The sequence below is a fragment of the Canis lupus genome, chromosome 22 (assembly GCF_003254725.2).
Source record: "Canis lupus dingo isolate Sandy chromosome 22, ASM325472v2, whole genome shotgun sequence".
Classification (NCBI taxonomy): Eukaryota; Metazoa; Chordata; class Mammalia; order Carnivora; family Canidae; genus Canis; species Canis lupus.
The window spans coordinates 29115644-29142316 of record NC_064264.1 but is presented as its reverse complement, the minus strand read 5'-3'; the positions used below and the strand labels follow the sequence as shown (position 1 = coordinate 29142316).

Here is a 26673-nt window from a genome sequence, read left to right as displayed (position 1 = left end):
ACATTAAGGAAAGAAACTCACTCACAAAAGGAAGTAAAAACCCTGGGAGAACCACACCCAGAAGGTCAAAGGGTTTTCTTTTGCTGCTGGCTGATTTCTTATGGATTAAGTGCCAAGAAACATGGGGACTCAGCCCTCTGCCAGTCTCTGGGTATTTCTTGCCTCTTAAGATCTGTCCTCCTTAGGTCTTACTATCAGTTTGATGGGATTTCTTCCTGAACGGATCACAGAGCCTCTCAGGGCCGCAGATACCATTGCTTGACTCTGGTTGCATAGAGGAATCTGACTTCAGCATGTTCATCTCTAGAGCATTTTCACAGCTTCCTGGCCCTCTCACAGTCTGAACACTGAAGCTGTCTATGATGCTGCATAGCAGAGAGGCTCTCTCTTATTCTTTTCTACAAGTAACTCTTAGGCATTACTGTTTGCCAAGCAAGGGGAAATTCAGAGAAAAAGCTGTGAGCGGAATTGACAAAAATCCCTGCCCTCATGGGATTCACATTCTTATTCTTTATGTTATGGCTATACTTTTACATTGAATACTTCTTTTTTTTTTTTTTTTAAGTGGAGCATCAGCTCTGTCCACTTCTAGATGATAAGCGCTTTAAAGAAAAGGCCGTCTCGTTTACTGTATGTAGCCTTATACCTGGTACATAGTAGGTACCAGGTACTCAACATACATTTGTATAGTGGATTCATTTACGGACCATATTCATCCTCCACAGGGTGTTTGCACCTCACCTCTTCATACAGTAACTGAAAATTTCCAAATATGGGATAGTCCTTATCTGCCTAGGATGATTTAAACTAGTAAACTAGTAATAAGATTTGCTGTTCATCTAGAGGCCTTTGATAAAACACTGCTGATCTGCAAAGCTGGATTACCATGGATCTGTAAAGCTGAGGACTCCCATGCTCAGAGCACTGTCATCCTTGCCAATGGTATTTTCCCTTTACCATGAGATCACAAGTCTATATCCGGTAGCTACTAGAGTCAGCTCATACAGGCTTATGAGATCGAATTGTTAAATTTTCAAGAATTTTGCAAACTGGTTAGCATGACATTGATAGATTAAGATGAACTATTTACACCATGGGAACTGGCAAATACTGCAAATCACAATGTTACCAATCAGGAATTGCCCTAACCCTAGCCAGTTATTAAAATTTATGAGCACACTACTTGAATGGATAGAAAGAGTACGTGATGATGTCACTGAGCCACTGAAACAGCCTTGAACGGCCTGCTTCCAGTATTCTTGTTAAATGAATTACAAGTATCTTTGTGGTTTAAGCCCTTGCTAGTTAAAGATGGAGTTGGTAAACCAGCAGCAGCGATATCACCAGGGGCTCCACCCCAGACCCATGGAATCAAGATCTGTGTTCTAACAAGCCCTCCAGTTAATGTATATAAACACTAACATTTGCAAGCATGGGTTTACATCAATAGCTCTCAAATATTGGTGGGTATCAGAATCAGCTGAGTGCTTGTTTAAACACAGACTGCCTGACCTATTCCCTGCACTTCAGATTCAAAGCATCTAAGGTAAGCCCTGAGAATTTGTATTTTTAACAAGTTCCCAGATGCTACTGCTGCTGCTGCCAGCCTGGGACCACATTTGAGCATCGCTTGTGGTTTATCTGTTACTGGTTGTGTTTTCTGTTTCTTGTAGCCAAATGTACTGTAGAGGACCTAGGCAGTCCTGGGCTGGTAAATGTTTAATAATCAACTTTCCAATAATAATAAAAAAAGGCCTTGATTTGTAGTGCTTGCTGATTTCTTATGGTGTAAATATTCCTATCTTCAGTTTTGAGTTACCAACATTGTCAGCAAATGCAGCGTTGAGAAGATGCATGCATAGGTGGCTGTCCTAAGCCTGTGGGAGCTGCCTTTGGCACCACACTGAGGCACATCACAGACAGCCTGGACATGGAGCAAGGAGTAGGTTGTTAAATAGCTCTAAGCAAAGCGCCTCAATTAGATTTGGATTTTAGATGGATCTTCATCTGCAGGCTCACTTTAATAGGGTCAGATGGAGGTGGAGATCCTCTCAGGAGACTATGGCAGTATTTCAGCTAAGAGGCTCAAGCAGTGTAGCCAAAGGAGAGGGGTGAATTTGAAAGCTAATTTATAGGTGGATTTGTGGCCCAGTGAAGGTAGGGGCTAAGGGCAAAGGCAGGGTCAAGGATAGTTCTAGAATGTCAGATCGGATGATTTGGTAGTGCCATTAAGAACAGGAAAACAGGAGGAGAAGATTCTGGCAGAATTTAAATAGAGATGATTTTCTAATCTTTTATAAAATTCTATTCAACAGCAATTTATTTTTTTTGCCTCTTCTCTGGGCTCTAGCACATTGTAGAATTTTTTTTCCCCCAACCTGAAAGCTGTCAAAATCCAAACAATTTGGAGACCTTACTGTCTATATTAAGTTATACTATAATTATACTATATTAAATATAGCATAAATAGATAAAATATAGGATGCCCACTTAAATTTGAATTTCAGATTAACAAATAATTTTTTGGTGTATATAAGTGCACATACTGCGTTGGATGTTCTTGTATGGAAAAAGATATGGTTTATTTGAAATTCAAGTTTAATTCTAGCCTCCCAAATACTTATTAGGGAGACAATTTTGGTCAGCTATGCTGAAATTCGAGTAAAGGCAGCATATGTCCTGCTGACAATGTAATGTAGTGGTTGTTTGTAATGGGGATTGTAGGTGATCCCTACATATGAACTTCCAGGGAAGGCAAGAAAGGGAGTGACTAAAGAAATGGGTGCTAGTCCACAGACAACTGGCTGCATGTGAAGCATGATACTAAACATGTAAGTGGGTTTGTTGTGTACTGCACTGGCCTGATATGTCTCCTCTAAGATAGGGATTATCTGAATTGCCTCTCCTTAGAATTTTTCTAATGTATCTATAACAATTTATCACTTCCACTCACTGCCAACTCAAGTCTTAAGGGAGTATCCTATGCATTTAATATCAGACCCTGTGATTCCTTACTCTTGCTTTAAATCAGTTTTTTGGTCTTCATCCTGAATCCCTCTGAGCAGGACCCAGCTGGCCCAAACCATCCTGGGTGAAGTACAGACCACATCTGAGCATACTTCCCACACCTGCGGTCTGCCTGGCAGGCATTCCCTTGCCACGGCCTGGTCTCCTGGATCCTCCGGGGCGGGGGGGGGGGGGGTGCGGAATCAGGAGCCTGCAGTGCAGATGGGCCTCTGTCTCCTGAACTACTCTGGCCAGAAGTATGACCCCAACTTCGGAGGGATAATCATATCCATGTGTAAGTTTGAAAATGTGAAATCATGAAAGTATGTATAATACAGTATGTTCAATGATGTATTGGGATGATACTGTGTGCAGAACAAAAATCAAAGTTTAAGTAAATGGAAATCTCAATGAATCTAAATTGCTTTCAATTTTTTTTTTTTTATTTTGCAATTTTGGGAAGGTGCTATCTTTATAGTGTTTGTACTTTTTGGGCAAATCATGTCTTAACACCTACGTGTTTTTTAGCCCATATAAAAGTAAGTCATTACATCCACTCCTTTCCTGTCAAAACTCACTCTTACTCCTGTATTCGTAACCTCTACTAAAAGTGCCATCCTCACCCACTCAATAGCACTAAGAATACTGGAGCCATCCTAAGCCCTGCTTTCTTTCTTAACTCCCCCCATTAAAACAGCACAACCTTTCAATCCTATTTCTTAAAGCCAGTCTGCCCTTATTCTGGATCCCTATGGTCTTAATCTTACCTCTTAGCTGAAAGATGGCCATCTCCTAGTACTGTTTCTGAATTAAATAGCACTTTGGTGCAGAGAAGAGACAAAAAGATTGGTTTCATATATGGTGTGAGTTTGAGTTTTCTCATAAATTGGCTTGCATCAACATTATCTTTGTTTTCTTTCTTGATAGGGTGACTATAACAGCCTGGGTGGTCACAGAATGGAAAATCAGTGTAACGTAGAGAATAAGAATGTGGGCTCTGGAGTCAACCTGTCAAAGTTCAATGCCCCATCCTGCCAAAGTATGATCTTGGGCAGGTAGCTTAACATTGTTGTGTTTGTTTTATGTCAAATGAGGTGATATTCATAGGGTTATTATAAGGATTAAGTGGATATCTTTCACAGAGTAGTGAGACTTTATAAGTGTTGGCAAGGATGCTAGGACTGAACCTGTCTCTTACCATATCTGCCATAACTTGGGAATTTACCAGAGGTAGGACTGTATTCTCATGACTGGATGGCCCTTCTGAAGGACCCACAAGCTGGTTCAACACCTGTGCATAGGCTCTGGGAAGGAAGACATGGAATACTAACTTATCTCTAGATTTGTATCTACAAGAGGAAGACATGGAATACTAACTTATCTCTAGATTTGTATCTACAAGAGGAAGACATGGGACAGGAGAGCCTGGGACCAGCACACAATGTGCCTCTTTGGGACGAATTGGTTCTGAAGAGCCACCCAAGAGGTGATGACAATTCAGTAATACTAATATCATTTGCTTATTTATTTGTTCATTTGATTTTCCACATTTATTGCACATGTATCTCTTTTATTTGCCAGGCAAGTGGGCATACAAAGATCCTCAGAGAACACAGATTATCACTTAAAATGAGCAAGTCATTTACATACCTAGAAGTCAAGGTGAGATGAAGGTGGTCAGCAGTCTGAGTCAGAGAGACAAGAGAATACAGTGTTTGGCAGTCCAGGTAACGAGATGGCTGATCATTCATGAACAGAGCTCAGTGGTCCAAGAGGACAAGATAACACCTCATGCTCAGGAAAGATGGGGCTATAGGCTGGAGTTGCAGAATCCCATCTATGGCAAGGTCAACATGGGGAGTAGGCATTGGTAATGGGATTCTGGGGTTACTAGGAAGAACTGCCTGGGGATCCAGGTCCTAAATGGGAGCAGTTGTTCTGTGCTTTCTCTTGAGCTACTTTATTCTGAGTCTGAGGTGGTCATTTCAGTGCCTCACTGAACCAGTAGGGTTGTTTTTATGGTTATCCCTTGAGTATGGATTTGCTCAGAAATTGTGCAAGTTGAGCTGGCTAAAATAAGGCATTGCTGAGCACCTGCCCTCCATAAAGCACTATTTTAGGAACCTAAACCATGGAGTCGGAAGATAAAGTCTTTCTCCCTAGGAGGAACTGATGCTTCAACAAGAGAGGTGTGGGTAACACAGAAATAGCACATATAGGTACCTACATCGGGGCACATCTCCCTCCTTCCTGCTGGCCCACTTCCCCATTTTATCTATATCACTACACACACATCAGTATTTAGGTGTTGCTTAATTAAGTAGACTCTGTTAGAGATGGCTAAGATTTAGTTTCCTAAACAAAGAGGGCCTTAAATATTTCAGAGGTTTTGAAAGAAAGAAGGGACATGGTGTCATATAAAGAATAGATGGGTTTTTTGGGGGTTCCTGGGTGGCTCAGTGGGTTGAGCATCTGGCTTATGGTTTCTGCTCAGTTCATAATCTCAGGGTCCTGGGATTGAGCCCCACAATGGGCTCTGCATTTAGCATGGGGTCTGCTTGAGATTCCTTTTCCCTCCATCTACCCCTCCTCCCCATGCACACATGCTCTCTCTCTAAAACAAAACAAAACAAAACAAAAACAAAAACAAAAACCCTAAAACAAACACAAAACACAAAACAAAGAAAAATGGGTGTCTTTCACTTTCTTAATGTCATAGGTATCCTAGAACTTTCTGTTGTAACCACTATTGTAAGAATCATCCCTGCTTAATTCTTTTACATAGAGTTTATTCCTGGCTGATAAGTAATTTAAAAGTCAAACTCAAGCAATTAGGTTGTATCGCTCCCTCTCCTAAGTTTTGTAAGGTTGAAAAATACATCAGTGGAGTGCTTCTTTGCTTTATTTCTTGGGATTCTTTTTGTTTTTAGACTATTTGGCAGAGAGCCTAGGTAGCTCAGTCAATTGTCTGCTTTCGGCTAAGGTCATGATCCCAGGACCCTGGGACCGAGCCCAAGGTCGGGCACCCTGCTTGGTGGGGAGACTCCTTCTCCCTTTGATGCTCCCCCTGCTTATGTGCTCTCTCTGTCAAATAAATAAATATAATCTTAAAAAAAGAATATTTGGCAAAATGAAGACAACCTAATACAGTGTCTCTTGTCTCATTTTTAGAAAAACAGTCACCACATCTTTCAAAAACATGTGATTTTGGTTCTCTTTAAAAGATTTTCATCTTTTTTTGGGATGCCTGGGTGGCTCAGTGGTTGGGCGTCTGCCTTTGGCTCAGGGCATGATCCCAGAGACCGGGGATCAAGTCCCACATCGGGCTCCCTCCGTGGAGCCTACTTCTCCCTCTGCCTGTGTCTCTGCCTCTCTCTGTGTCTCAAATAAATAAATAAATAAATAAATAAAGTCTTTTAACAACAACAACAAAAAAGATTCTCATCTTTTTGATGTAGTTATCCTGTCTGTGTTAAAGAAGTGCCAGCCCCTGAGATTAACTCTCCGAAAATCAGGGTGGGTGATGGGGGCTGGCTTTGGACCAACAGGAGGAAGGAATGTTGGAGAAGAGCAGACTGAAGTCATGGGTAAACTGTTTTGCTCATGTCATACTCACTATCTTGATGCCAGTGTACTTTGTATGTGTAAGCAAATGGCTCCTTATTTTGAGAGTCCCACATCAGACACCTCACAGAAGGGATCTTTATACTATTCATTTAATATGAGAGCTAAGAAACTGTTCCTAATTTGGATCTTGCAGTGAATTTTGGTTTTGCTTATGCCAATCCTTTGAAATAGAGAATTCAGGGGTCCTTTGGATTTGTTGGAAGTGGGGGCTTCACAAGAGAGCATCAGTCAGCAGTAGGAAAGGTGTATTTGCCTGTGATGGGAAATTTCCCTGGGTTGGAAATCAAGGAAGGTGGTGAAGATCAAACTGTTCTGGGGTAGGGGTACAGACCTCTCTATTGAGAGACACTCATGGGGGCTGGTCAGCTCCTTGTAGTTCTGGTAACACTAGGGCTATATCCTTCAGCAGAAATCCGGGACACAGAAGAAGGTGGGGCTTTTTTGCTCTGCTTTGGACTGAAAGCACCTCGAGTCCAGGGTTTGACAGGGCTCCCAATGCAGCCCCACGCCGACCTGCTTGCAACCCAGCTGTCCCTTTGTTCCATGTCACCCCTAAGCCCCCAGTTAACCAGCACCCTCATTAGCTAGCTGGGTCCAAGGGGTGGAGGAGATAGGGGGGTCCAGCATGGGTAGAAGTCTATCCTAAAGCCTGCTTTGCGTGGGAGAAATCAGCCCTGTTTGCTCCCCTCTCCCAGACAAACCAAATTCCACCACTCCTTGCTTTTCTAAGGGAACGGTTCTATTTCTTTTTCTTCCTCTGCGTTTACTTCCCAAGGATATTTGAGGAAGGAGAATTAGAGAGAAGATGGAAAGCACATGTACTTGGTCATTTGTTTTTGGATCCTAACTTTGGAGCTGCCAGGTTCCAAAAGCCGCATTAACAAAACGATGCATGATTTGTTTTGAGGCCCCGCTTGGGGAAGACGTGCGGGGCGCTCCTTGCATCCATGGCCAGTAGATGGCGCTCCTTCCCCGCTCAGCCACCCAAGGAGCCCTTCAACTTGGGCTGAGCTCTTTTCCCGTCTAAACCAAAAACCAGTGTTAACCCGCTCACAGGAAAGAGACAAATATTAAACCTAGCATTTTATGCATTTTGAAAAAAAAAAAAAAGCCTTTCCATTTAGGTTCACTTCAGATTCTCTGGAGATGTGTTTGGAAACCCCCTCTGCCACTGAACTCATCACTGTGGCCTTTTATTCACTTACAAAATGCTTCCCCAGAATCCCAGCTCAATTACCTTTTGTTTCCCCTTGGTCCTAATACTCTGGTTGAATGCATGAAAAACAAAGCAGCAAGGTCAGACATCCCCTTCTCTCCCACATGGGTTTGTCTTTCTTGCTTTCTAGAACCAAGTGGAATGAGCTCTGCTGCTCAAATATATTTGTGTGTGTGTATATATGTATGTATACCACAGACATTTTATTTCTGCCCAAAGGAAAGAAATACGTATTTATTCTTTCCTCTGGGCAAAAGGAAAGGTTTCCCGATAAATGTCACCAGTCTACTCAAAGCATGTATTTACATGTCATTTCAGAGGTCTGGTATCTGAAAACCTATCACGAATGTCTGATAGTTAATTAATTCAACAACTAGTTACTGACTGAGATGACGTACAAAGTCTTAAAGTCTGTGTTGTGGAGAAGGCCCAGATAAGTAAGTTTTTACCCTCGAATAATTTATTATCTAGTCTTAGAAAAATAGCCTGTGAACAATTAGATCCAAAGCATTGTGCTGATGGATTTGAATATGCATGTGTATGTTAGTGTTTGTGCTGTATTCAGTTAAGATTGAAATCTGGGGACTGTTATCAATTTAGAGCAATATATCTAGATAAGTGGCGTGGTTTGGTTGCCACGTCTGGGTTGAGTTGGTACTTACTCTATTGATGAAAATGTGAATTAGACTACAAAAAGGATTAAATTTACCTTAGGATGATTAGAATAATTTACCTTTTCTAGAGTACTTCCACATGTATTATCTCAGGAAGAAACTTTGTAAATATTTTTATGTTGTGACTCCTGTTCAACAATATGTAAGCATGAGATGAAAAGACTCAAGTGGTAAAGAAGAATGCATGGCCAGAACTCAAAATGTCAACCTTAGCTTCATCTATTTTGTTTCCTATTGCCTGTATTTCCCTTCACTGCTCCCCAAATATCTAGTGGATTTAGATGGAAAGGATAAATTTCTCTGGTGGGAAAGTAAGTGGACTTCTGTGTGTGTGTGTGTGTGTGTGTGTGTGTGTAGGCACGCACTTGTGCTACTAAATGTCTTTCCAAAGGTCTTGGCCTATTGCAATAGCCTTGCCAATCCTTCAATTACTGTTTTCTTTCATGAGAAATTGTTACTGGAATGCACTTACCCTTTTAGGGAGCTGTGAATGTGGTTATAATTACTTGTTTCTAAGATAATTGGTCTGACTCCATAGCCCTGGAAAAGTTACTTGAACAAATGGAATGTGGAGGAGAGCATGAGCCGCATTCAGACTCAAATCCTGGCTGTAAGCCTTGCTGCCACCATGGACCATTGTCCTTGAGTAACCACAGTAGATTGTAGGAGATAGGAAACTAGGAAGTTCTACAAATAAAGCCATCTCAAAGTGCAGTGACCCCTTGAATTTTGACATTTCCTTGCAGGAAGAACTTTCTTTTGATAATAAAGAAACCATTCTTGCTTTTGATGGGTTCAAATCCAGTAGCTGTAGAGTACTAGACTCTGCAGTGGAGCTTACTCCCCTCTTTAGAGGAGTTCTGATGATTCAGGATATGAATGTTATCCAAGTCTGCAAGAGCAATGGAAGGGAAATGGAATGGTGAAAGACTGATTGATTTCAGGCATTAAATCAATGCAAAACTTTCTAACATCTATATTGTTGGTGCTATCAATAGCCTTCGATTCCATTGATTGAAGAGTTGTGCTAAATCATTAAAAGCTGACATGAAATAATTATCTTCTCTTCTCTCGGGGAGAGGTAAAATACAGTTTGACCTAAAAGTGTAGGATCCAGAGGTGTTATATAGAATGCAATTGGCTGCTTTTTCCTTAAACTTCAGGCTCATTTTACTTTCTTAAAAAGAAAAGGAAACTAGTAGGGAACTTCTCATGACTATTTCTGCTGCAATGCCTGAAATTTAGTTACCAAAAAGGTTAAAGAATCTTTAACTTGCTTAGAGTAAGCCAAGTAATAATTCACAAGGGAAAATAGAGACCAGTGTTGTAATAAGGTGAGTAATGCAATCAGCCCAATATAATTTAACGTGTGATTGCTTAACCATTCCAGAATTTATGGAAAGCAAGTTAGCACTGCCAGGAAAATCAACCTAACAAATAAATTTTGCTTTTCTTCTATTTCTTGTTTTCATTTTTTTCCTCCAACAATAGTATCTTTCTATTAAGGAATTACAGGGTCAAATTTTAATACAGCTTATATGTAAAGGATAGTCAGGATTGGAAATTACTTGCACTTGATCGGTTTCAGGGAGGTATTGCCAAGAGTTACTACCCAAAGAGCTCCCCTAGAGCCAGATTACGAGACGGAACCCATACCAGGCTGACTTTGTGAGCAGTGAGCTCTGTGGTTTATTTTGTTGAGCACTTTTTTTAGTGACTAGAGCTTAAATATGCTTTTGGAAGCTACCATTTAATTTTCAAAATGTCACTATAAAACCAGGCAAATCATATACTTCCTTTTCAAAGTTCTTTTTAGCCATGACAACACAATGATAATTTTCTACTATATCAAACCACAACAACTCTGCAGCCATTAAAGAGGATGAAGCAGACCTTTATATACTAACATGGAGGACCTGAAAGATGTACTCTTAGTGAAAAAAGCAGCAGGCAGAAAAATCTGCTCGTGAAAAATCTGTTATTTACCTCAATATTTAGAAAAATGACAAAGTCATACACATACGACTGTAAATTTGGTTATCTTTGAGGAGAAAAATGGGAGGGGGTGAGAGGTAAAAAAAAATGGACTTTTGCGTTTTACTCCAAATACTTATATATTGACTCTTTTTTTGTTGAAATACATTAATGAATTATTTATGTAATATAGTTTTCAAAGAGTAATTAGAAATGTCATCACAGTGCTTCAAACACACTGAGCAAAATGCCTGTTTTATCTTTTGCTTTGTGTCAGAGTATATACACAATTTTTGTTGTTCTTCATTTACTGTAGCACAGAGAAGAAGGGGTTAAGCCATCTAAGTCACTTTTAAACGCCTGGATTCTTGCAATCAAGGCAATCAAAATCTGCTTCCACCTTAGCCCTCTGCCACCATTCATCAAATAGGTCCTGCTCTGCTGGGAAGACAGTCTGGTTTCACAAGTAGGGAAATACCCAGCTGTAAATGGTTTGCACAGAAATAGTAGGAAGAAAGCTACTAAGGATTCCACCAGGATGAGGACAGCCATATCTGGCCCCTATGTGGGTCATGGGGTGTGCTTCCTTTCCTTCAGTGAAGCCTTCTCTGAATAGCTGGACGTCCTGGAGATGAGTGAAAAATGTCCTGGTACACAGAGAGGTCATTGGGAGCAGGTTTAAACTAATTTGAACATGGATGAAATAATCATCAGGATTTCTTTGGAATTCCAAAGGAGCCAGCCTGGGCTGACTGCCTTTGTGATTTCATTTGTGTTGTCAGAGCTCCACTGTCACACCTTGTGATGTCTCACTTTCCTCCAGTGTCTGTTACCAAATCACATTTTTACAAAGTTGAAGGAATTCACTTCTGGCCCTGGTGCATGGGATTCCTGGTGAGCACAGGATGTTTTTCCCTTCTTTCCTTTTTGCCCTTCAGATCTCTGACTTTCTTCAGCCTGAGCTTTCTGTACTACCTCAAGTAGGCATATTAGGGATATGTCATAAAAAGGGGGCACTGAGCACCTCAGTCCCTTAATTTTCCTGGGAAAGAGTAAAGTTCATTCTTTGTCAGTATCTAACTGAATCTTCTGTTTGCTTTTTTGCTTTTCCTTCCCTGAATATTCTGGGAGTCACGGTTTTGACCAGATCATTCCCTGATGCAGGTGGGAATAAGAAGTGCCAGAGATATTTGGGGAGGGGTCAGAGGGAATCATTCCTCCATAAAGCTAGCCTCCTTGTTGAAGGGTTTGCTTCTTTTTCCCTTTGTGGACTCTTATTGGAGGGCCATGCAAGTATCAATGTGAAAATATTTTAAAAAGTACGCCTCCTGTTAGGAACTGGAAATAGGCATAAATCATGCAGAATCACCAATCATTCTCCCACCTATGTCTTTATCAAAGTGCTTATGAAACTCTCAGTTTCACATCTAAAATGAGACCCTTAACTTAAAAAAGATGCATGTGAAAGTTATAGTTCAAGGAGCTGAGATGTAAAATCCAATGTGGAAAGTTAAGAAGTGTTATTTAACTTATATGAAAATTTATTACTCTCAAGGCTAGAGAGATATAGTAGTAGATTTCTTGTGGTGTCCTATCCAGGCCATGTTCACTTTCTCTAAGAACAGATACCCCTCTCCCCACCATCAATAGCTCAGCCTTGTTTGCATCATAGAACCTTACCTACCTCTCCCTAGTGATGTTGAAGGACCAAAAGGGTAGACACTTGGCTCAGGAATGAATGTTCCATCCAGATACTGGGTTAGGCCAAAGGTCCTGTAACAGGGATCTTATTTGTGAAACACACCCTCCTATATTTCCACTTTCCAGTGGTTTTATTTCTTTTTCTCAAATCTTTCTGCTATTTTTGCTCAGGAAAGGGCTAGGATAAGGGAGAAGCTTCTAGGTTTTCCAGGCTAACAGATTCAGGTTCAGGTATATGTTTTCTGCCCTGTCGAGAGGCCATTATTCATGCCATCAGAGCCACAAGGCACTTCTTGGGCAGGAGAGTAGAATATCTGAACAAGAGGTCAAGGTTGATGGTCTTGAGCAGGGTGCTGTAAGCCAGTACGGTGGCTTAATGAGAATTAGAAAAAGATAACACTTTTGCATGGCGTGAGAGTGGTAGGTACAAACCTAGCCAGTTAACCAGTGACTCGTTGCAAAAATCAAAGACCCTCTTCCTCCAGACTAAGGCAGCACAATGCCAGGGCACGTGGCTTGATGAGTATAACACAGATTGGATTTTGCTCTCCTGGCCAGAGGTCTTTGTGCAGTGCACTTGTGGCTCAACTGTTCACAGAAGCCGTGTGCATGAGAATCACTTCACACAGCCTCCACATTCCAGAGAGGGGTTTTGAAAGTGACTAAATTTCCTAGGCTATTGAAGAGGGTGAGGACCAGCCGCTTTGCACAAGGCACCGAGAGACTGAGAAGGTTGGATTTTATAGAGAAGTTACACAGAGAGCGAGGGCTCCAGGATTACCAGTTTGAGAAACACCTAACTGTAGCTATCACTGGATTCTTGGGTTTTCATTTTATCTTGGGCTTTAATTGGTGCTGTGAATTTTCACAAGAGGCATTTTAGTAAACAGAAGTTATTTGGCCAACACAATAGCAACTTTTGTTCCCACAGTTTACTCTTTCATTTGAATACAAGCTTCTCCCATATTTCTATGTAACCAAGTGCTTTCTGCAATGTTCCTTTTATGCAGTGCTTTAGTAATCGGTAATCTCATGCATTTACATCAGTGTAGTCAGTCAGACTGCGTTTTTGTGAGATTCATATATTCTCATCTTTATCAGGTTTCCTGAATTCTTTAATTATCTATACTGATTAACTCATGGCGTTTCTAGTTAAAGGTTGACCATGACAGACCTGTCAAACGAAAGAAAAGAAGTGAACTGAGGAAAGCTTGAGTTTCCAGAAATCAGGTTTATTTGGGAATAGCAGAGAAATTGTAGTTTAGGACCCGAAAATCCCAGCAAACTACAGGCTGCTCCAAGGGGATTTTGGGTGGGTTGTTTTTATGCTCAAGGAGTGCCAAAGGGAGGAGGGGGAGGTCCAGTCAAAGTCCATGCAGTGAGTTCATAGGCTAGAAGATGGGGAGAGATTCTTGGCGGAAGCTCATTGGTCTGAAGAGAAGTTTCGATTTTCTGTAAATCAGACATTTACAGGAAATCAGTCTCTCAGTCTTTAAGTTTTGTTTTTCTAAGGGTGCATGGGTGAGATTCTCCATTCCATATCCTTGTGTTCCATTTAGATTAAAATCCTTTCGCGGTCCCCTGATGAGCTTTGAGAAAAAAAAAATAGTTCTTTTGTCAAGTAAGTTGGGAAAAGATTGCGTAATATGCTTCTCTCTTCATATTATCTTCTCTTTCACATTATTATAATCATCTTAGAGTTTATGAAAATTACTCTAATAGCCCTTTAAACCCTGTTTAACTCAGAGTGACCTAGACTTGACTGTGAAACTCTCTGTTCCTGTGGAACTGTTCTAAGAGAATAATTTGGCAAACATTGTTCTAGATTTTGGATTCTTACACTGAAGATAATGAAGGAATGTTTTGTTCTGGACCATAAAAAAAAGTCTTATATTTTCAGAATAGTTTATTTTCTTACTTGGTAAATCATTTCTCCCTTTTTTAAAACAATGGACTATGAGCTTCCATTTTCTCAAGTGACCTATGCTGGTCTGGTTTTAATACTTGTTCTATTTGAATAAGTGTGATTGTTTATCATCCCTTCTATTCTTTCCAATGAAAAATAATTTGGGAGAATATTTTCATCTTTTCATTTGTGCTTAGATAGCTCTTTGCCATGTACAGAGTAGATAGCTCTTTGCCATGTACAGAGTATTTTCACATTTATTATCTTATTGATCATTGCTATGACACAGTCATTTTAAACAACCTGCAAATAGTATTTAAAAATCATTACGGCCATTAATATTCTATTTAGTCTACAAAAATTTGAAATGGCTGACTCCTCCGTATCACAGAACTAAGAGAATATAAAATTTTGCCTGTGGCAAAAATGCTCAGAGCTTTTATTTAAACACAGATTGTTAGACTCCAGTGAAAACTAACGAGAAAGGAAGTTAAAAAGAGCGACTTGTTTACTACTGTTAGTTTAGAAATAAAATGCCTTTGAAAAATTGGACTTCGCCTAATTTATTTTAATTTCTGGTCATACCATTTTCCAAGCCCACTGAGAGACTTAAGTTATGATATTCTCTATTAACCTCCAGCAAATAAATATCTAAGTAAATATATTTTGTTGGCTATCTTTAGTTCACCGAAAAGCTTATAGGAGGGAATATTATTTTTTGAGTTATTTTCTAACTATAAATTCTAGGATTTCTTAGTTTTATTTTCCTGGTTTCTGTTAGAAATAAAACATTTGTCAAATGATTCAATAACAAAGTCATAGCAAACTGCTGAAATGTATGGCTTAGATGCCTTTCCTCTGTTGTCTTTAGTACATACTATGTTTATGTTAAGTCTGAACCAGTTGCAGACAGCTCTTAAAGATTCCTATTGAATTTATAGCATTTTTGCAACTTTATTAAGTTATAATTGACAAACAAAAATTGTGTATAAAGTGTACAATTGATTATTTTTGATATATGCATACATATATGAATTGGTCACCACAATCAAGTAACACACATTTCCGTTAGCCCCGCAAAAGTTTTCTTGTACCCCTTTGCAATATCTCTTCCTCTCTCCTGTCCCCAGGCAACCACTGACCTATTTTCTGTCCTTATAGTTTGGTTTGCATTTTCTAGAACTTCATGAAAATGGAATAATATAGTACATACTTTTTTTGTATCTCGCTTCTTCACTAAGCATAAAGATTTTGAGATTCTCTATGTTGTTAGGTATATTAATCAATAGTTCATTCCTTTTAAAAAATCTTTTGAGCATAAAAGGTATTTTTGAGCATATATTGTTGCTGAGTAGTATTTTATGGATAGTTTATTCATCATTGCTATGCAGTGGATTTTTTTTTCTAGTTTTTTTTTTTTTTTTTTGCTTTTATTTTTAGCTATTGTGAATGAAGATGCTATGGAAAATATACCTACCAGTAAGCACAGTGGTTAGATAGTCTGGTAGGTGTATATTTACCAGTTTTTACAATAATTTTTGCAATGTCATTTGTGATAACATCTCAATGGATTGCAATCAGAATATCAATCATAAATTTAAAAAATATCTTGGGCATTTATTACAAGCTGGGTACTACACCAAGAGCTGAGGATACAACAGAAACAAAAATAGACATTTTGCCTATTTTCATGTGGCTTACAGTTACAGTAAATAACTATAGTTAATTCAATAGCTATTCTAATAATTGTGTAATTGTACAATGATGCACATGCTTTGAAGGCAATAAAGTAATTCTGTGAAAGACCATACAGTAAACTTACTCCTATCCCTGGATAGTTCTAGGTATCACCTGACTCTGGGGGGAAGTGATAATTAAGGATGAATGAGGGAAAACTAGGCAAAGAGCTGAAGGATATGGAAAGTGGAAGAACATTTCAGAAAGAGGGAGCATCATGTGCAAAGGCTCTGAGGTAGAAGGATCTGAACAAGTCCAAGTGGCAGAAATAGAAGGAGGTATGAATCAGATAATGCAGGTCCAGGGAGGTCTTATTCATGATTGGTCCTTTATTTCAAAAGAATGTGAAAGTATTTTAAGCAGGAGGGTAATATATTGTGATTTGGATTTTGAAAAGGTCACTCTGGCTGCAGTATGAAGAACAGACTACAGGGAAGATTAGGATGGTCATGGAAGACCATATAGGAGACTACTGCAGTGGTGCCAATATAAGCTGAGGTGGTGTGCAAGGTAAGGCCACCAAACAGATGGATTCGATAGCCATTTGGGAGGTAAAATTGACAGATATTGAATATAGGTACAATATGGTGTGTAGTATAAAAAAGGGCTCAAGGTTTTTGGCTTGTACAACAGTGCCATTTGCTGACATGGAGACCTCTAGAAAAGGGCCAAGTTTAGTGAAGGAAGAAGCCAAACTTGGTTTTGAAAAATTGAATTTGAGGTACATTTGAATAATCCTAATGGGCATGGCATACAGGATGAAGCATGAGATCAAAGGAGAGGTCTAGGTTAGGAAATACATTCCTGAGTAATCAGTATATATAGAGAGAGATGGTATCTGAAGCTGTGGATCTGAATGAGACTGGGGTCAGGAGGTTGTCTAGAGTAGAGATGAGGACCTTGATAAACATTGAAGAGCCTTTAGGAACCCCAGTATTTAATGGTCAAGTAGGAAATGATGGATCTGAAAAGAAAAGACATGACCAGAGACAAAAGAGAAAAAATAAGGAAGTGTAGTCATAGAAGTTCAAGATGTTACTTACATTAAGATTGAAAGCCAAACTGGAATAGACAATGAAGCTGTTATAAAGCACATCAAAAACTAGAATGTGTCATACAATCAAAGGAGCACTAGACTGAAGATCAGGTATCAGTCAGGCACTTATATATAGTTCTTGGGCACGTATTATGTGCCAGGTACTGAGGTTAACTTTCTCCCATTATCCCTGTGAAGAACATTCTACGCAGAGAAGATAAGAATCAAAATGATAATATCAAATATGGAGGACCTGGTGCCGTACACCCAGAGAGAGCTAAATGCAGAATGATTGCTTTTGTGGACTCCTGAATCTGGAAGTAATGCTTTTCTTTTGATCTTCAAAATTTAATTTTTAAATTGAATCACAAATTATCTTCCATTTATTTCCTGAAAGTAATATAAAATCTGTGCAAAACCTAAGGTTAGGGACGCCTGCGTGGCTCTGTGGTTTGGCGCCTGCCTTTGGGCATGATCCTGGAGACCTGGGATCGAGTCCCACATCGGGCTCCCTTCATGGAGCCTGTTTCTCTCTCTGCCTATGTCTCTGCCTCTCTGTGTCTCTCATGAATAAATAAATAAAATCTAAAAAACAACAACATAAAACTAAGGTTAAAAATACTCTAATTAGGTAGGAAAAAAACTCTAAATGTAACATTTCAAGTGTTTCTCTTCTCAAAAGTTTAGTGACTGGATCTTACAAATTCAAACTCTTGTCCATAGTATTGGTGTTAATTCAAGGAACAGATGCTTAAGCTTATGAAGGGCATGGAAATGCACTGGTTTTGCCATGGGCACACAATAATTAATGGTAAACGGGGCCATATGTTGAAACTTTCATGGGTAGCATGTGAGGCAGTTTTGTGGTTTAAGTGAAAGGACTTGGATCCATATAACCATTTTTTTTTCTCCCTGTGCATTTTACTATTTCCATGTTCCTCCAGCTAATTACCAGAAGTACCTGTACCATTCCTTTCAAACAACCTCGTCATCTTTTCCTTCTTGATCCTCCTGTAAAGTTGAAATGCTGAATTTATGACATTGCAATCATTTTCATGGCAACAAACTGTGGCATTGTAAAAATAAGATTATGATGACTTCACTGCAGATTCAGATGGAAGGAGAAACCGAGTTCTATGCAGGAGAAGCTCCTTTTCAGACACAAATTGCTTTATGACAGTAGGGGAAAATACAGAAAATTATTGCCAAGGTAGAAAAAGACCCCCAAACCTGTCATACAAATGTTTCTATTAACTGTGACCAAGTTGCAGGTATATTTAGAAGATTGAATCAACTTTTGATATTTTTGAAAACAGATGTCCAGCCATTGAAACTTTTGTGGATGTCATATACTTTAAGTGATGATTTTTTAAAAATGAATTTTCCTCAGCTACTATTTGACCAATTATTTGAAAAGTGAGCAAAATATTTTGTCAAGTTTCTGAGGCCTAAAAATTACAGTATATTGAAAGTTGAAGCTCCAACAATGTTTGTTGATTTCTTTATAGCTAAGTTTAATTTTTGGTTCAACTTGAAAAAAATGTTTCAGATGAATTATCAAGAAAACCATGCAGTAGTCTACAATTATACTTTTAATCAAGTTGTATCTTCTGTGTTCATAGTCCTATGTCAGATATATTTATCATATTGCTGTAACAGTTCTTGTTTTTTAAATTTTTTTTCTCATTTTATTTTTTTTAGATTTATTTATTTTAGAGAGAGAGAGCACGAGAGAGAGCATGAGTGTGAGGGGCAGAGAGAGAGGTAGAGAGACTCCCAGGCTGACTTCATGCTGAGCATGGAGCCTGATATGGGGCTCAGTCTCACAACACAGAGATCATGACCTGAGCTAAAACCAAGAATATCAGATGCTTAACCAGCTGCACTACCCAGGTGCCCCAGCAGTTCTTGTTTTATTAATATTTGAGTCGATTTATCTTTTTCTATACTTAAAATTTTTTTCTATTGAGAGGTATATTTCACATTCCAGCAATGCTTTGTGACATAATGACCCCTTTGTATGTATTGTGATTGAATTTAACTCACAGTATTGACCAAGTTTCTATGAGCTAGGCATTGTCCTTGTTCTTGGATAGGACACTGTCCATTCTTGCATAAATTGTAGTGTCTAGCATTCTCCTGTGAGGGTATATATGTATGCACAAGAGCTACAGAGGGATAAAATACTCTCTCACCCTTCTTTAATCTCATCTGATAGAGAGCTAAGAGACCATTGCCTAATTTCTGAGACATTGCCAAAGTGGATTTTTTGGTAGAATGATCCAAAAATCACATAGGAATTCATATTGACAACTAGTCCCTGCATAAATGTCCTAATATCTAACTATACCTTGAGATTTTGCCTGAATGTGTAGAAGTAATGGGGCATACCTGTAAGAGCTATATTTATTCTTCTCTCATCTTTGCCTACTTTTGGAAATTTTATGCAAAGGAGCTTAATACAGAAGTTCAGAGAATAGATTTGGTGGTCCGATAGATCTGTGTCCTGGCTTTGGGTTGTATTTCTGCATAACATTAAACAAACATTCTCTTAGATATTAAGATGTTGATCCAGCTTTCTTTTGGCACATATTTTCTAATCTTTTCCTTTCTGAGAGAGTTTCTCAGTTTGATCTTCCAGCTCACAAATTTCTGCTCTGTTTGCATCCTACTGTTTATCCCATTGCTCTATTTAAAAATTCCAGCTGTTATATTTGCCATTCATAATATTTCCAGTGGGCTCCTTTTCATATGACTTTCTATTGATGTTTTGCGTTACTAATAACTTCTCAAAGATATTTAAAGCCTTGCTTATTTTAAATCCTTTGTCATTCCAACAGTTCTACTTCAAATATAGTTCTTTTTTTGTCTTTATAATAATTGTGCCCCTCAGATGTCTAGGTATTTTGCCTTTTGAGCTCTTACCCTTGCCTTAGATTCCACATAGCTATCATTGATGGCATTTTACCTAACAGTCTCAGTTTTCATCAGTAAACACTCAGGGAGAAGTAACATTGGGAGAAGACAGTTTGGTGCCCTAGACAGGGAAGGATTGAGGGGTAAAGGCTCCAGAACAGCTGGTTAGTTCCCACTTAATTTCATTTCATGCTAGGCACATAAAGCATTGGCTTTAAGCTGATGTTAACCCATGATGCTAGGATTGGGTTCACATCAGTAAACCACGAGGCAAAGACTGTCCCTGGGCAAGGCTTGGGAGAGATAAAAACAGATTTTAAGAGCTTTCCTCAACTTATTCTCTGATCACCTACTCCTCCTTTACTGTTTTAAGTCAATTTTCAGTTTCCCCATTACTTCTCATAGTTTTTGATAATGGCAGTTTAATAATTCCCTTCCTCTAGAAGAGCTTTACTATGGCTGATTTTGAGAAAGGAAGCAAGGAAGTAAGGAAGCAAGTATTCTGTAGCTACTCCATTTTTTTGACCTCATACTGTTCCCATAAAACAGGAGTTGTGGATTCTACCTCTAGACTACATGTCTAGAGGGAAGGGATCTCATGAAGGTAGGGATTGTGTTTTCCTTGCTGCCTATTTTTTTTTTTTCATTTACATTTGCTCCTAGCTCTTTCTTCTTAATTCTGTGAGTTAGGACATAGGTTTAAGTGTGACTCTCAAATAAGGTAGAAGTTTATTTTTCTCTCATGCAAAAGGCTGGTAGTAAGTGATCTGGTTATGATAGGTGGCATTGCTTCACAAAGTTCTCAGGCATCCAGTCTCTTTCCAGTTCCCCTCTGTCATTGGTAGGATGTAGTCTGAGATGATGACTCCATCTCCCATGCAGCAGGATGAAGGCAGGGATAAAGAGGATTAGCAAAAGATATAATCCACGTGTTCCTTGGAGGAATGATCCAGGGAGCTGGTTTGTAAAACTTGTCTTTCACATCAGCCACAACTTAAACACATAGTTATATCTAGCTTGAATGTAGCTAGAAAACCAACCTTTACCATAGCCAGCCACATACCCACTAAAAATTTTATAATTATGGAAGAATAGATATCAGAAACAACCAGTAGTGTCGGTTACATCTTTTTCCTTTTGTCTTAATTTATCTTGTCTTCCTATTTTCATTTGTTCCTTCCTCTTCTTCATTACTTCCCCCAATATTATTTAGTGCCTAGTGTACACAATGGCTTATTAAATGTTTTATAGCCTCAATATTGTATTCTGCATTGCCATCATTCATTTGGAAAAGAAAGATATTTTGCTATATTATGAGGAAATCTTAGAAAAAGTACAGATTGGATGCAGAAGTTATGTTCCTTGTCTTAAAACAATTTGTTATTTTGTGGATAAACAGACCCAAGGCAACTATGTCAAAGAATCAGGTTGAATTCTACTTCTGCAACTTACAAAGCTGTTCTAGACATTTAGCATTTATTCATTCACCAAATATGTCAAGCAGTCTGTCAGGTAATAGGAACTCAACAATAAATAGGTAATCACAATCCCTGCCCTCAATGAGGCTGGAGATTGCAGCCTAGTTGAGCAGTCAGGCAATTAAACAAGCAATTAGAGCAGATATACTCCACTGTGGTAGATTGGAAAGTTTCATACTTCCCCACTAGACTGCATTACATCTCAAACAAAACAAAGTAAAATCTTTCTTTCATTTATGTAGTACTTCCCAGTATAGCAAATATTTTCAATATAGTAAGTAAGTAAAAAGAAAGATCAGGGGATTTCCAGGCAGGGGGATATCATGACTTGAATCACAGAGGTAGAAATAGTTTTGGAGGAAAGTGATTAATTTGACCAAACCTAGCAAATTTAGGAGAGTTGAGAGGAGGTAAATTTGGAGACATGAGTATCACACCATGAAGAATCTTTAATGGTAGATTAAGGTGTTTGGACTTAAACAGTAGGGATCTTTTTCATGTTGACACCCAGAGGAATGGCTTATGAGCATGGTATCTTAGCAATCAGATGGAGGGGCGGGGGCCTGCAGACATTTAGGCTTGAAGACTGGAATATTGTCAATGGAAGGGAGGTGATAGGTAAGTGGTCAATGTGAGAGCTCTTAGGCAGGAGGATGTTTGGAGAGTAGCTGTGGTGGCCCAGCAGTGAGAGGCTCTGCTATTCCTGAGTGTAATCTGGTACACTGTAGGGGAAGAAGGGTATGTCCTCAGTGAGGACTTTCTAGCTGTTGTATGGGCTGCCAGAACTTGGCATGCTTTTCTCTCCTTCATGTCTCCTACATTTGGCTAGAGGGGAAAAAATAGAGTCATCTAAAGAATGATACTCTGTACCATCCTGGGTATGCAGGAAAAGCGAGAGGCTAGTGTGGTTTATATTGGAATCAGATTATGCAAATGTTATGCTATGCTTGTTCATTACTTGGAGATTATGTCTAGGAGAGCCCTGACACAGGTATGCTATAGGAAGTCCATCATTTAACACCTGCACTTTTTGTTCCAATGGTAAATTACTAGGTAGCCTAGAGAAAAATCTCTTGAACTTAGTAAATTTTTTTTAAATGCTGATATTCATGACAGCACCATCTGTAACTTGGAAAACATACTTCCTCTTTTTTATTGCAATATAATTGACATGTAAGATTGTGTTAGTTTTAGGTATACAACATAATGATTTGATATGTGTATATATTGGGAAATAATCACCACAATGAGTTTAGTTAATGTCCATTACCATACATGGTTATATTTTTTTCTCATGATAAGAACTTTCAAGATCTACTTTCTTAGCAACTTTCAAATACACAATGCATTGTAGTCATCATGCTGTATAATATATCTCTAGGATTTGTTTATCTTATAACTGGAACTTTGGACCTGAAAATATACTTACTTTATCCATTGTCCTGAGGATAAACAACTGATTTGAGTGCCTTATTCAAGAATGAAACATGGGGCAACTGTCTGGCTCAGTCAATGAAGCATGTGACTCTAGATCTTGGGGCTGTGAGTTCAAGCCTCACACTGTGTGTAGAGTTACTTAAAAATAAGAAATCTTAAAAAAAAATGAAACAAGTTTGGAATCAACTGAAAGGATGGTTAATCTTTGTAGAGAAATATTTTCCATCTCAATTTACTTTGGGTATTGAATTGTAATCCTAAATTCTGATAAATGAAGAGACTATCAAATTTCAGTATGAGCTTTAGAAACTTTGATTTTTATCATTTTGAGGCTGTGAGAAAGAGTAGGAAAGAAAAAGCCAAAGCAGTGTTAGTATTTGTGTGGAGAGCATAGTATTGGATAAAATGAACAGAAAGTATTTTCTCCTGTGGCTATGCCTTGGTTGGTTTTTGCTCTATATTTGTTTTTTTTTTTTTAATGTGAATCATTCATAAAATATCTTAGCTATAAACGAGATCTGTTTAGTATTAATGAAATGGAAATCTGCCGCTGAATTCATCTGTATTCCTTACCACTAAAGATTTGTGCTCAACTGCAAGAAGTAGAGACTTGAAATACAGTGGATTCAAGACACAAGGGTTTCTTTCTCTTGCAGAAAAAAATCCTGAAGCAGGCAATTTTGGAAACCCCTGGGACTGACTTCTTTTGGCACTGCCATATTTAAGAAGTGGCTTTCACCCTTGAGTTTACTTTGGAGTCCAGGTTGGCTGCAGGAGATGTAAACATCACCTTCACATTTCAGGGAGGAGTAAAAACTAGGATATTCTGAGTCAGCTTCCTTGAAGTATATTTCTGGTAGCTCAAAGTGGTCTAAGGTCTCAGTTCATTGTTTCCTCTTGTTCAGGGTTTCCTCAGTTCATTGTTTGTTCAGCAAGGAAACTTACAAGTGTAAGAAAAAGGGGTAAGAGGAAGGGAAGGGAGTAGGATGTCAACTAGGCTTCTGTTTCCACAGCCTGTATGGCTAGAGGCTTTATTGGTTAGCTTCATACAGTTAGAGAAGAAATTACAAATCCCAGCTGGAAGCTTGACATTTTCATTAGCAACTTGGACTTCCTACTAAAATTTCCTACAGACAATTTTAGTCTTAAACTGAGGGGTTTTATGGAGGCTTAGAACGAAAGAAGGAATGAGGGAAGGAAGAAAAGAGGGAAGGAAGGAAGGCAGGTAGGAGGGAAGTAATAAAAGAAGAGAAAAAGAAGCAACAATGATGTGTGGTAAAAAGTCTATTGAACTTGGAGTCAGAGAACATTGATTTTGATTCCAACTTTGACACTTGCTAGCTGGATGATCTTGGTCAAATTATGTAGTGTCTCTGAGTTTCCATTTCCTTATGCATGTAAAGTAATTGTAATAATCCCATATTTGCTGTAAGAAAGGAAGAAGTGTATAATGCACACTGAGGCAGCCAGTATAATAGAAAAACTAAAAAGCAAGTGCAAAAATGTGACATTTAAGCTAAACTGGATTTAGTACTTCTTGCCACTATCCTCGATATCCTGAGTCCCCCCCAGCCCGACCCCATTAACCCTTCATCCTGTGCCCCTATTGGAGCCCAACTTGTCCTTCACTTCTCAGTCTGTTGCCTTGAGTGGAGCTGGGGGGAAAAATCACACAGTTGTGAATACTGTTACCATAAAACAGTTACCAGCCTTAATTTGGTCCTGGAACTGCTTCCTGTCTTTTCTATGACTTGCTCTCTTTGGTTCTCTAGAGTATCTTAAAAAGAAAAAAAAAAAAGTCTCCCATGATCCCAAACACCACTTTCCTGTTCCCCCTCCTTCCCTGTCTTTCCTTCCCGTGGGCCTCCCTGAGTGACTTCACTTCCCATTCCACAGAGCAATTAAATGCCATCTTGATTCTCTGCCATCTCTTAGCTACACACTTTTTTCACATCCATCCTTTCCTCCTTAAATCTAGTTAATGGGAGAGGTGGCCTTCATCCAATAGGCAAGTTGTCTTTATTTGTTTTAGAGGTCAATCCCTTTCTTCCTTCTCAGAATTCTTGCCTCATTGATGATCCTTTCTTCTGTATCTTTAAGCTTTTTCTTTATACTGGCTCTTTCCTATAAGCATTTAAATATGCCTTTTTTCCCATCTTAAGAAAAAAATCTTCTTGGGCAAAATTTCCTTTTCCAAGTATTATTTCTCTATTCTACTCACTCTTCCACTGCCCAAAGCCAGCTACATAACTAGGCTCAGTGTTAGGGATTAGTAAGGGAAGTGAAAAATTTAAAATGCAATCTACCACATGCTCTTTTTTGTCAGACTTTTTGAAAGAGTTGTCTGCATTCAAGCATCTCTGTTACTAGATATTTTTTTCTCTTAAATGAATCTCCTCAGTCTAGTGTCTGCTTTTGCCACCGCAATCAAACTGCTCTTGCCAAGGCCACTGACTATTTTCTTGTTGCCAAACCCAAAGGCCTTTTTTTAGTTCCTATAATACTTGACTTTTGCCAGCATTTGAGAACATAGACGATTGATTCCCTTTTAGAAATTCTTTCCTTGGCACCCATGATTTTACTCTCCTGCTTTTCTCCTATTTCTGATTGCTTATTCTCACTTGTGAGCTTGTGGGCTCTTTCCCTTGGGCAATCCCTTAGACATTGGTTCTGTTTTGTCTCCTGTGCATTCCTTTCTCACTTTACACATCTCTCAACGATCTTACCTATTTCCAATTTTTCTTTCCTTTTTAAAAAAAGATTTATTTATTTATTCATTCATGAAAGACACACACACACACACACACACATACACACACACACACAGAGGCAGAGAAACAGGCAGAGGAAGAAGCAGGCTCCATGCAAGGAGCCCGACGTGGGACTCGATCCCAGGTCTCCAGGATCACGCCCTGGGCTGAAGCCGGTGCTAAACTGCTGAGCCCCCCAGGCTGCCCCCCATTTCCAATTTTTCAACCATGCTCCACATGCTTGTAATAAATTAGAAGTAAAGCCCACATGCACAAAAGTATAGCTTTCCTTGTTTATAGTAACTGATACATTTGTGCTCAATTTTCTTTTCCTCAGTCCTGGTATTGGTAGGGAGAAACACTAGCCAATTAAATGAACTCTTTGTTTTCAAGTTCTAATGTCTGTTTCAGATGAATATTACATCACCTCAGTCTTTCTTTCAATGATGTGTCTTCCCTTTCAAGCTTCCTTCCTTGCCTGCTTCTGAAGAGGGAATTTGGATGTATGTGTAGTCTTTTCCTGATTGATGGAAGCGCATAGTAGTTTATTGAACAAGGTGGACTCAGTAGAGTGGGAGCTGAAAGCTTCTCACCACTATCCCATTCATTTCTGCTATTTCTTCTTGTTATACCCCACTCACTGGAAGAAACTTTGAGCAGGACTCAAGATTTTCCTGGTTGTATTTAGATAATAAAATGTTCAGTCCTATTTATTAATCATATAACACCAAACTCCAATTCAGTTTGTTTTTCTCCACCCATAATTGTTGGTTATGTTTTGATCAAGTGAATATTAATAGATTTATGGTAACACACTTCAGAAGAAATTTTCTAAAGACATAATACCTTATGATCACAGGAAATGGAAAATTGAAATTGAAATACGTATTTTCATTGAAGAAAAGTATGGGAATAAAAGATTGGAATATTTTATTGAATATCTTTATTGAATCTTTTAATAACTCTTGGGATCTTCCTAAAAGGAAAGAATAGTTTCTTCTCTATTTTTCATTCATTAGCCAGCTATTTTGAAGACCCTCCAGGGAGGAAACAGGTAAGACAAAAAGAAGAGACTTTACTCTGGTTCGTTCATTCGTTCTTCCTCCTCCTCCTCCTTCTTCTCCTCCTCCTCCTCCTCTTCCTCCTCCTCCTTCTTCTCCTCCTCCTCCTCCTCTTCCTCCTCATCCTCCCCCTCCCCTTCCTCCTCCTCCTCAC

The 26673-nt window shown here is 38.9% G+C and overlaps 1 long non-coding RNA gene across 6 annotated transcripts in view; it reads left to right on the top strand.

The window, feature by feature from the left end:
* The window catches only part of LOC112655897 (uncharacterized), a 127296-nt gene that overhangs the window by 20227 nt on the left and 80396 nt on the right, over nt 1-26673 (top strand). For 3 of the 6 annotated variants that reach the window (XR_003133942.1, XR_007404887.1, XR_003133940.1), the window contains exons 1-2: nt 11296-11391; nt 16239-16351. The exons of 1 other annotated variant lie outside the window; for it this stretch is intronic. This is a non-coding gene — a long non-coding RNA (uncharacterized LOC112655897). Of the gene's footprint in view, nt 1-11295; nt 11392-16238; nt 16352-26673 lie in introns of those variants that run through there. 2 more of the 6 variants (XR_003133943.3, XR_007404886.1) reach the window with 1 other exon arrangement.